The sequence below is a fragment of the Triticum urartu genome, chromosome 3A (genome assembly GCF_056163025.1).
Source record: "Triticum urartu cultivar PI428250 chromosome 3A, HENAU_Tu73, whole genome shotgun sequence".
Classification (NCBI taxonomy): domain Eukaryota; kingdom Viridiplantae; phylum Streptophyta; class Magnoliopsida; order Poales; family Poaceae; genus Triticum; species Triticum urartu.
This window is the reverse complement of record NC_141875.1, coordinates 551681664-551692878: the sequence shown is the minus strand read 5'-3', so window position 1 is coordinate 551692878 and position 11215 is coordinate 551681664.

Here is an 11215-nt window from a genome sequence, read left to right as displayed (position 1 = left end):
AAAATTCCCAAAAAAATCTCATAAATTCTTTGGGTCATATCTTCATCAAATATGTAAAAATCCTTCCTTGCCTAGTTCAAAACTAATTCAACAATATTCATTTTCCTATTATGTCCACAACAACACTTTATGAAGGAAGTGCTATTTATATATTCTTGATTGCTCTAGGAATTTTTGGGCACTCTTTCCTATCCAAATCATTACCGCATGACAAAATTCAGCTCCATTTTCCTAGCAAATCTTCCTCGGCAAATTTCCAAAGTTTTTGTCCACCTAGAAGCATTGTGAAGGAAGTACCTTTTTTATATCTCAAAATGACATGAAATTTATACAGTTCCTTCATATGCCCAAATTATCACCCTCCTCCAAATTGCAGCTCAGTCAAATCATCTATGTGAGCCCAGGTTCAATTTATATTTTATGGCCAAATTGGCACGTTGCAAAGAAAGTGTTATATAGACCCCTCCTATTACCCTCAAACTTTTTGGGCACTCTTCCATACCCAAATCATTGCCACGTGATAATATTCAGCTCAATTTTCCTAGTAAATCTTTCTCGGGAAATTTCCAAAGTTTCTACCTCGAGAGAAGCTTTGTGAAGTAAGTACTAGCTAGGCTTACCCAAATGATCTGAAAATTTACCAGCGCATGACCATACCTAAGTAACTTACCTACACCAATTTTGAGCTCATTTCATTCATCCAATCTCCCTCACTAGTTTTCGCAAGTTTCTATCCATAGAAGAGCATTGTGAAGGAAGTACTACTTTGGCATGTCCAAATGGTATCAATTTTCTACAATGCTTTCCTATGCCAAAATAACCATCCTCCACAAAATTTAAGCTCAATCCATTCATTATTTTGAGCCCAGCTTCAACATTCATATTTTTGTCCAGCGTGGTACTTTGCAAAGCAAGTACCACCTAGGATCCTCCTTTTGAGCTAAAAATTTGTGAAGACATTCTCCTTAGTAGATGATCATCCTCAGCCAAAACTAACACCCATTGGCCATGTGAATTTCCCATACCGCTAATCAAACACTTGGCTGCTAATTCATGTTTGAGCATCGATCGGTCTCCTCGTGAGAATCTTATGTTGTAATTTTCTTCCTAGCACCAACCTGGGGAGTGCCCAACCCACTAGACATGCCTAGGCCGCCCAGAACACATGGCAACATTACGGTCACGCGGTGACCACGCGACGGGCATGCAAGTTTACGCGCTCTAGAGTTGGGGCCCTCGGCCACCGCCCAAACATCAACGTATCGCCACCAAACCATGTATTTATAATTAAATAGGTCCTTATGTAACTAGAAATGATTTTTGGAAAAAATAAATAGCAAACTGTGAGGCGGCTGCAGTTCAAATTTGACCCGCTTCCAACTAAATCGGCGGAAATTTTTCTTTTTCACGAGAGGTGGATCAAAAATTTTTACACCCAACCAATTTGTCAATTGTGCATTAAATATGGCCTAGTATTTTATAAAAATGATTTGGTCCAATTTTGCAACAATTATTTGGTAGTTCCTTCACAAAAAACCTCCTTTCGGGCACTCGAAAAATGGAAAATGGTTTTTTCGTCCAACAAAAATGAAAACTTCCTTAGGCAACATTGTTTGCCATTCCAATATGCACCCTTGTGCACAATATGAGATCATTTGAACAAGCTATGCCATGAATGTGGCCATAAGATTGATCATTTGGTTTGAAAGCCATGAATCTTCACACATGATAGCTCATTTCTGAGAACACTTTTTTAAAAATAATTATCGTATTACAAGTTTATTATTTTTCCCGGAAACTTGGTCATATATAATGACACAATGCGAAGGTTTTCCAATTTTTTGATTTTTTTTGAATTTTTTATGCCCGTTTCAAAATGTGGTCAAAACGGCGGGCTTGGCCGTTCCTAGCAAGTGGTTGAATCTTGGAATTTTTTTGGTGTTTCTCTGATTAAATAGATACTTATGTACCTAGAAATGATTTTTGTAAAAAATGAAGAGCAAACTACGAGGTAGCTACAGTTCAAATTTGACCCGCTTCCAACTGAATCGACGAGAATTTATCTTTTTCACCAGAGGTGGATCAAAACTTTTCACACCCAACCATTTGGTCAATTGTGCATTAAACATGACCTAGTATTTTAGAAAATTCATTTGGTCCAATTTCGCAACAAATATATGGTAGGTCCTTCACAAAAAGAACTCAATTCGGGGACTCGGAAAATGGAAAATGAATTTTCCGTGCAAAAAAAATAAAATGTCCCTTAGGCAACATTGTTTGGAATTCCAATATGCACCCTTGTGCCCAATATGAGATCATTTGAACAAACTATGGCATGCATGTGGCCATAAGATTGATCATTTGGCTTGAAAGCCATGAATGTTCACGCATGATAGCTCATTTCTGAGAACACTTTTTTAAAATAATTGCCGTATTACAAGTTTATTATTTTTCCTGATAACTTTGCCACATATAATGAAACAATGCGAAGGTTTTCCAATTTTTTGAATTTTTTTTGAATTTTTTTATGTCCATTTCAAAATGCGGTCAAAACAGCGGGAATGACCGTTCCAAGCTAGTGGTTGAATCTTGGAATTTTTTTGATGTTTCTCTGATTAAATAGATACTTATGTACCTATAAATTATTTTTGGAAAAAATAAAGAGCAAACTACAAGGCAGCTACAGTTCAAATTTGACCCGCTTCCAACTGAATCGGTAGAAATTTGTCTTTTTCACGAGAGGTGGGTCAAAACTTTTTACACCCAATCATTTGGTCAATTGTGCATTAAATATGGCCTAGTATTTTAGAAAATTGATTTGGTACAATTTTGCAACAATTATTTGGTAGGTCCTTCACAAAAAGCTCATTTTGGGCGCTCGAAAAATGGAAAATGATTTTTTCGTCCAAAGAAAATGAAAAATTCCTTAGGCAACATTGTTTGCCATTCCAACATGCACCCTTGTGCACAATATGAGGTCATTTGAACAAACTATGCTATGAATGTGGCCTTAAGATTGATCATTTAACTTGAAAGCCATTGATCTTCACACATGATAGCTCGTTTCTTAGAACACTTTTTAAAATAATTATCGTATTATAAGTTTATTATTTTTCCTCATAACTTTGCCACATATAATGACACTATGCGAAGGTTTTCTAATTTTTTGATTTTTTTGAATTTTTCATGCCGGTTCAAAATGCGGTCAAAACGGCGGGCATGACCGTTCCTAGCTAGTGGTTGAATCCTGGAATACTTTTGGTGTTTCTATGATTAAACAGATACTTATGTACCTAGAAATGATTTTTGGAAAAAATAAATAGCAAACTATAAGGTAGCTGCAGTTCAAATTTGACCCACTTCCAGTTGAATCGGCGAAAATTTATCTTTTTCACGAGAGGTGGATGAAAACTTTTGACACCCAACTATTTGGTGAATTGTACATTAAATACGACCTAGTATTTTAGAAAATTGTTTTGGTACAATTTTGCGACAATTATTTGGTAGGCCCTTCAGAAAAAACTCATTTTGGGCACTCAAAAAAGGAAAAATAAATTTTTTGTGCAATGCAAATGAAGACCACAAAATCATCATTGTTTGAAATCCTAAGATACACATATGTGTAGAATATTGGGTCATTTAAACATACAACATGAGGCTAATATGTTGAGTGTTTACCCGAAATAAGAGGGTAAAAAAATATAAAAGAGACAAAAGAAAGAAACACAATTACATAAGCTGGATTTTGATTGGCGGAACCATGTATGACACGGATCGATGACATGGCAGACATCCTACCATCCATTGCTAGCAATCCCACGTCCATCCATCCATCCATCTGAAGAAAGGAGAAAAAAACCCACTGACCCACTCCTAGTCCCCGCGAACCCTACCTAGCCACTCGTCGCTTCCCATCCCCTCCCCGCCGCCACCTCCCTCCCCATCCCCTCCCCGCCACCACCACCGACCTCGCCTGTCGCCGCCGTTCCCCAACCTCCCCTCCCCTTCCTTCCCTCCCTCCCTACGTCGTCCGCCTCCATCTCCATGTCTGGCTGCACACAAACTCCCTCATCCTTCCCAAATCAGCCGTTGTTTCCCCACCCAAATCAGCCGCCGCCGCCGCCCCCGACCCCAAATCTCCCGCCGCCGGCGGTTTCCGTCCCTCTCTTTCTCACCCAAGGCTGCAGATCGAGCCTCCTTGCGGCCAGATTCGCTAGCCTTGGGGGAGACGGAGAGTGGGACGGGAGGGACGCCACCACCGCGCCGTCGTCAGTCTCCCTCCGTCCGTGCAGGTGGTTGGTTGGGGCCAGCGCCAGCACTTCCACCATGGAGACAGAGATAGATCCCTTCTCCCCAACCACCATGCAGCGCAGCCACAGATGACCCCTTCCCGGTAGCTGGCTAGGGTTTCGGTCGCCTCCCACACCGGCGCCGCTCTGACGAGTCTGCAACATCTCCGACGACGCCCATGGTACTCACGCCCTCCTCCCCTATCCTGCTCATCTTCTTCTCCCCTCCCCTCCCCTCCCCTTCCCTCGTCTTATTCTTCTGGATCTGTCCATCTGATTATTGTGCTTGGTTTGTGCAGCAGGCCATCACCATGGAAGCTGCTACCTGCGGCTGTGACCTGTGATTGATGGAGGAGCACCATGGCGGGTGTGAGTGCAGGTGCAGCCCATTGCCATGGAAGCAAGGCCCGCACTCTCTTCATGTTTCTTCATCTACAGCTCGGAGACGATGAGCACCCCTGGCTCGGCAGCGTCACCGGCGGTGAGAACCCCCTCCCTCCGCGGTTATGGATGAACTGGTTTGCGTGTTACCTGCTGCCTTTTGTGCTCGTGTTGTGGTGGTTAGGTTAATGAAAATTGAACTAGTTAACTATGGTAAGCGATTCTACAATTGTTTGTGGATCTGGCAGCAAGAAGTATGAACCTAGTTTAGCTGCTTCAAATAGCTACTACTCTAGTTAATAATTATTACTAGGACTTTAAATCTGAAATAAAAATTACCAATATACGTATAACTTAATAACATAGAGATGTATAACACCATCCATGTGTCAACTCACTGGTCACAAGAGGCGGTAGTGTACAAACAATACCTTGCAAAGCAGACCCTGGATGATGTACACTTTTCAATATGGCTGCCGTTATCAACCTTATTATACGCTTGTGAACATTATTAGAATGAGGTGTGGTTTGCCAGCACCAGCAGTTCCTTTTATGCACCGGTTCAGATCACCTGCTGGATACGCTTGTGCAATCCTATTCCAGTTCAAATAGAAACGCTAAACATATTATAAATGATGCACCTTTTGCATTCTTTCAGTCTTGTATTTTTACGAAGCATTTTAAAATGACGGATCATGCAGCCCCCACATAATGTTGTCTAACAGATTGCTTTGTTAATATACTGTTCTTCCTTACGTAATGTCCTTGTTGTCGATAATAGGGCCTGTAGATAGCAAGTTATTTTCCTAGTGATTACTTATGCTTATTGTGTATCACATTGAAGGAGAAAATGCACAATGAGCTTGTTTGATCTTTTCTATGCTTATGTATACTTGAACAGGGCAGTCCTATTTCCTGTGATCTTTCCTATCATTTGCTAGTGTGATGCTTGAAGATGAAATTTTTTAAAACCCAAACTGGTGTGTGCTGTCATGCATCTCCAGATTATTGGTTTAGTGTACCATAGATATGTGTGATCATTTTGTCTAACTATCTTCCTTGTGTATGCTTGTTCTTGAACTGCAGGGCGCGGAGGTTCTTCTGGTAACAAGTTCCGATTGTCGTTGGGTCTGCCGGTGGCAGCCACTGTCAACTACGCTGATAACACTGGTGCCAAGAACCTCTACATAATCTCTGTGAAGGTAATCAAGGGGCTCCTAAACAGGCTCCCTTCTACCTGCATTGATGACATGGTTATGGCCACTGTCAAGAAGGGAAAGCCACACCTGAGGAAGAAAGTCATGCCGGCTGTCATTGTGAGACAGCATAAGCCATGGCGCTGAAAGGAAAGTGTCTTCATGTACTTTGAAGGTACTGCCAAGTTCTTATGATGGCTTCAATCATTCTGCACTAGTGTATTGTAGTAATTTAATTTTCCTTTCTAAAACTGTAGCCAAGCTGTACCTCCTGCTACTGGAACAATAAAGATGAATGAATTCTTTTTCCTGCTCAACTCTTTCCTCTCTGTCTATCCACGTAGTAGGATTTATGCACCAAGCCCAGAACCTGAATCTTTTATTTGGCTGCTAGTAAACCAGGTTGTACTCTTTCCAAGTGCAAGTTGGATAGAACCTGCAATTAAGTGCATGGACATATATGGATTCTGGTTCAATTCGTATGTATGTTTGTATGTGCATGCTTAAGACTTTGACTAAAAATAGTTAATTCATTGTTCTACCTTGAAGGTGACCAGTCCCTAGCTGCGCGCTTTGGTCGGTCCTGCTAATTTCAGTTCCTATGATTTTTAATCTCCGTTTTCTGTTTTCCCCAGCTACCAAGACACTGAGTTTGTGGTGATGGGAGCTGACACGGAGCCGATCGAAATCTTCTCCCACCCCCTGTTGCTCCCCGATGATAACAAGGTAGAAATTTTCTCCGTATGCTGCATCATATATAGTACTGCCAATTAGTTTGTATGTCGTTGCTTGCGTGATATGGTTAGATCGACGACTGTCAAGCTCATAATTCTATATGATGTGTTAAAGATTAACAGAATATATGATATGACTTGTGTGCTGGCCTCTAGTACCTTGGTCATCTATAATGTGTCTGTTGTACGCTTGCCTTTCTTTGGCCTGCTATTTTTATTTATCAAATGAAAGGACATTCTGTTTGGCAGTGGGTGGTTTTGCTCAAAAATAAGTAAATAAATTGTATGTGCATGCTGAAATGTTAGATGTCTGTTGGTTGCTGTATATGGGAAAGATGAATTGAATCTTGCTGTGTACTTGTCAATTCTAGCTTATATTGGTGTCTTGCGATCCTAAAAAATTATTGAATCCTGCTGTGTACTTGTCAATCCTGCTGTGTATTCATATTGTGTCTCTATTTTCTTGTATGAACGAGTTATCTAATTTTAACTAGCTGGAGAACAAAAAGCATGGTACTAGCTCAATTTGTGTTATTATTCTAAATAAGTTTCCTTTTCATGAATGGTCTGTTCATAATATACTTGCCTCACTTTTTTTGATTCTTCTCTACTAATTCATGTAACAGGGCGACCAAGGAAGGCATGTTGTCTGTTTTCTTGAAGGTCGTTTTGTTTGTTCCCAGCCCTAACTACGGTTGTCCAGCTAGCTCGGCATGTTGTTCATATCACTATGGTAGTCCAACAAGTTTGGCATATTGTGAGTTTGGCATGTTCATGACGGGAGAGGGTGCCAGTTTGTGATTGCTTGTAAAGCTTGTAAAGTACTGTTTTACACTTGTAGTCATTACTGTGATTGCCACTGTATTACACTTGTAAGGATCTGGTTGCTTTTATTTGAAGTATTATGTGTGTTTTTTGTCTGCCCATTTACATACTGGTTCAAATATGAACAATATGAGCCTGATAGATGGGACCCACTTACCAGAACATGACAAATGGGACCAAGTTACCAGAACCAGACAACTGGGACCCATCTGAGTAGTGGACCCTTCTTTTGGGGAAAAAAGAAAAACTAAATTTGTTTAGACAAAAAGGCCACAACCCAACAATAAAAGAGGATGCAATGTTGGGCTTGGCCCATGAAGCCGATCAAAATTGATAGAAAAAATATATAAAAAGGCCGAATTAATGGGCTCGGCCCATGTAAAACACCGAATCGGATCGGGCTAAATCTTGTGCCACATCAGCTTGCCACGCTGGATGCCTACGTGGCCTGCGGAGGTTGCTAGTGACCAAAACGCCACAGTGGACATATTTTGGTCATAAACGTTTGCGACCATTCCAGAAGAAAGGTCGCTATAGTCAGCTTATGACGGCCAGCTTTTGACCTTATGTTTTTGGTCACAAAAAGGTCACAAATGGAAATTTGTGACCATTCAGTGACCAATAGTGGTGGTCACAAGTTGACATATTTCTTGTAGTGTGGGACTCTAATATGACGGCTCATTAGTCATTGTTACTGTGGCGCTACGACCTGGGTGACTCTCCCTTGGAGTTCTGCGTGCATGGCAAGTGGACCAGGATGGTCGACGTACCACATGTTGGCGAACAAAAGTATTCTTTCCAATATCGAGGAGCAAGGAAACCGCGTGGTATAGTATCACTGCTGATTGGTTCGCAAAAAAATAGTATCACTGCCGATTTATAATTATTTTTTATTTCTGATGAATGCTAGCGTTTCAACTCTTACGACGAAGGGTGCCAAACACGACACGTGCTGGATGTCCCACACGTCAGCGAAAGGAGTGGGACATGAACAGCGTGGTAGAGCCCAGTGTGAAAAAACAGCGTGGTAGAGCGTCTCCACTTCTTCCACTTCTTGGTCGGAGACCACACGTAGTAGTACTTACTGGTATGAACGATACAAAGTGCAACCTGGAGAGAAAGATACGTCTAGTTGGAAGGTCTCGGGTCATACACGTAAACAAATATAAAAGTTAATATGTGCCTCCAACTAATATAGTAGTAGTAGAGTACTTAGGCACGTACTCCGTAACTTCACCGTGCATTGCACGTACAACATTTAGTGGTAGTACGTAGTAAGAGACAAATGCCGTCCAAGAGTTCCCTTCTAGACCTACTTTTGGGTGTTTGGTAGAGTGTATGGAGGGTGCATGAGTCCACACTAGTTTAGCACAAATACACTAGAAGCATGCATGAAGAGGGGTGTTGAGTTGAGCATGCATGAAGAGGGAACAACTATGTTGAGACGAGAACGCAACCAAACACACCCTATATGCCACGCATGTTCATACCATTTGTGCCTTTCTACTTCACTTACTGCGCTACATTACTCAGGTTCGTACGTCCACTCATAGTTCCAGTCCCACGTGTTCTTCATATAGATGGAACGATCCTTGCATAACACGTGCACCTTGATGCTAGATGTCTCGCGTGTTGGCAAAAGGATGAACAAAGCTCACGTAAAAAAATAGAGTGGAAGAACATAGATTCCGGATGACCGAGAAGGAGCAAGGAACCTCGTGGTGGAGCGTCTGCAGTCATAATATTTAATATTATTCAGTGATATAAAATTAACCAATCATCTCCACAGTGGACTGGAAGAGTACGAAACACGGCAGCCCAGTGTAGTTACATCATACTAGTACATGGCTAACCCACGCTATCACCATATTTCTTGGCTTCCGTGTGACACCTATCTCTAGTAATCCAGCAGACTGTATCGCTTCTCCCTCCACGTCTCTATCAAAGTGCGGCGGGCTGGCATTTCTGCCGTCTATTGAGGTCGGTTAACTATCACATGTTAGCGACATGCCAAGAGCATTCTAAAAAAATTCCTTTCACATTCCGTTTTCAAAAATAAAAATCCTTTCACGTACGAATTTGCCTGTATGCTTTGAGCAACTTGCATGTCCTATACTACTCCTGTTTGATACTCTAACTTAGCTAGAGGTTAGACTAACTCATGACTAACCCTGAACTAACTGTAGCCAAAGAGGTGTTCGGGTGACAGGGTTAGATTGACAATAAATGCACTTCATGGAGAGAGAAAAGTGATTTTTCAGTGGTCCCAATGAGAACTATCCCCAGTTAGCACCTCTTGGGTGGGATAGGTTTTTTTGGTGGTGTCGGTGCAACTTGCCCCAATTTAAACCCTCATGCTTGGATACTTTAGGGCTATTTGAGCCCCAACTAGCTCAAACTAACTCTAACCCATGGATCCAAACAGGGCCTGTGGCCAGTCTCGACGCGGAGCAGTCGCGTGCACCGGGAAGCGGTGCTCTCTCGGCCGTCGCGCCACTTCAAAGCCGGCGCCGGTGAGAGGTCGCCTCCGCTCTGGTCAGCAATTAATGCGGCACTGATGCTCCAGGGTGACGCTGACCGTTTCATGTGGGAAGCGCGCGCTGGCAAGGGAGTATAGGTTTTGAACCGTTTCAGGTGTAGTACTGGTAGTTTGCAAAACTACTCAATTATTGCACTCAGTTTGCTAAGAAATTGTGGTAAAAACGTTACTCCACAGCTCGCTTCCCTTCTCCTTCCTCTTCCACTGCCCGCGCACATCCGCGTGAAGCGACCGGTCAACCCTTATATAGGAGTGCTAGCACAAAAAGATGCATGCATGACCACTAAAATTTCCATATTAAAGCGCCGCTCCGGCGGGAGTATGGCGTATGTTGTTACCTTCGGCCGGCCCATGGCTATCGGGCGACGGTGACCAGAGAAGAGGCGGTGGGAGGGGAATGAATGCAGCTACTGTTTGGGTTTGCCTTCCGGCTTAACTAAATGTGCAGCATCACGTGTACCCGTGGGTGCACAAATTGTAACATACGTGTCTACTTAAGTGGGTGTCATGTAACTGGTGTGTGTGTGAGAGATTCTGAGAGACAGAGTTTTGTGTCTGCGACAGAGAAAGATATTTCACAACGAGAGTGATAGCTAGAGAGACATACGAGGGAACACAAGATATCTCTAGGGAGAGAGGGTGTGTGTGAGTGACATACAAGAGAACAATGGAGAAATATGAGACCCTGGGAGACAGAGTTTGTGTTTGTGTGTGAGAAAGAGATATTGAACAGGAAGAGTCGTAGGTTCTCATATCTAAGGAACGAAAGACATCTCTGTATGAGGGGTGTGCGAGTGGCACACATGGGAATAGTAGAGAGAAATGAGACCCCGGGAGACAAAGTTTTGTGTTTGTGTGAGAGAAAGAGATTCCACATGGCGAATCATAGTTAGAGACACATAGCAGGGAGCGAGATATACTTAGAGAGATAGAGTGATGAAGGTCGAGGGAGAGAGTACTGTAAGTGTGTTACGAAGATAAAAGATCATTGTCGACATATAGGTAGCACGAGAGATACCTGAGAGATGATGAACGCGTATAGGTCCAGAGAGATAGTCCTATATAAGCATGAGTGATAGCTATATGAGATGAATATCTAGATTAAAGGGGATTCAAATATTTAAACTGGAGATCACGACATCGATAATATCATAACGCAAATTGGTATATCAAACATGCATATTCATTTGAATTTGGGCACATGTGTAATGTTATATAGTTTATCAATATTGGTGATCCATAGATTCTTCA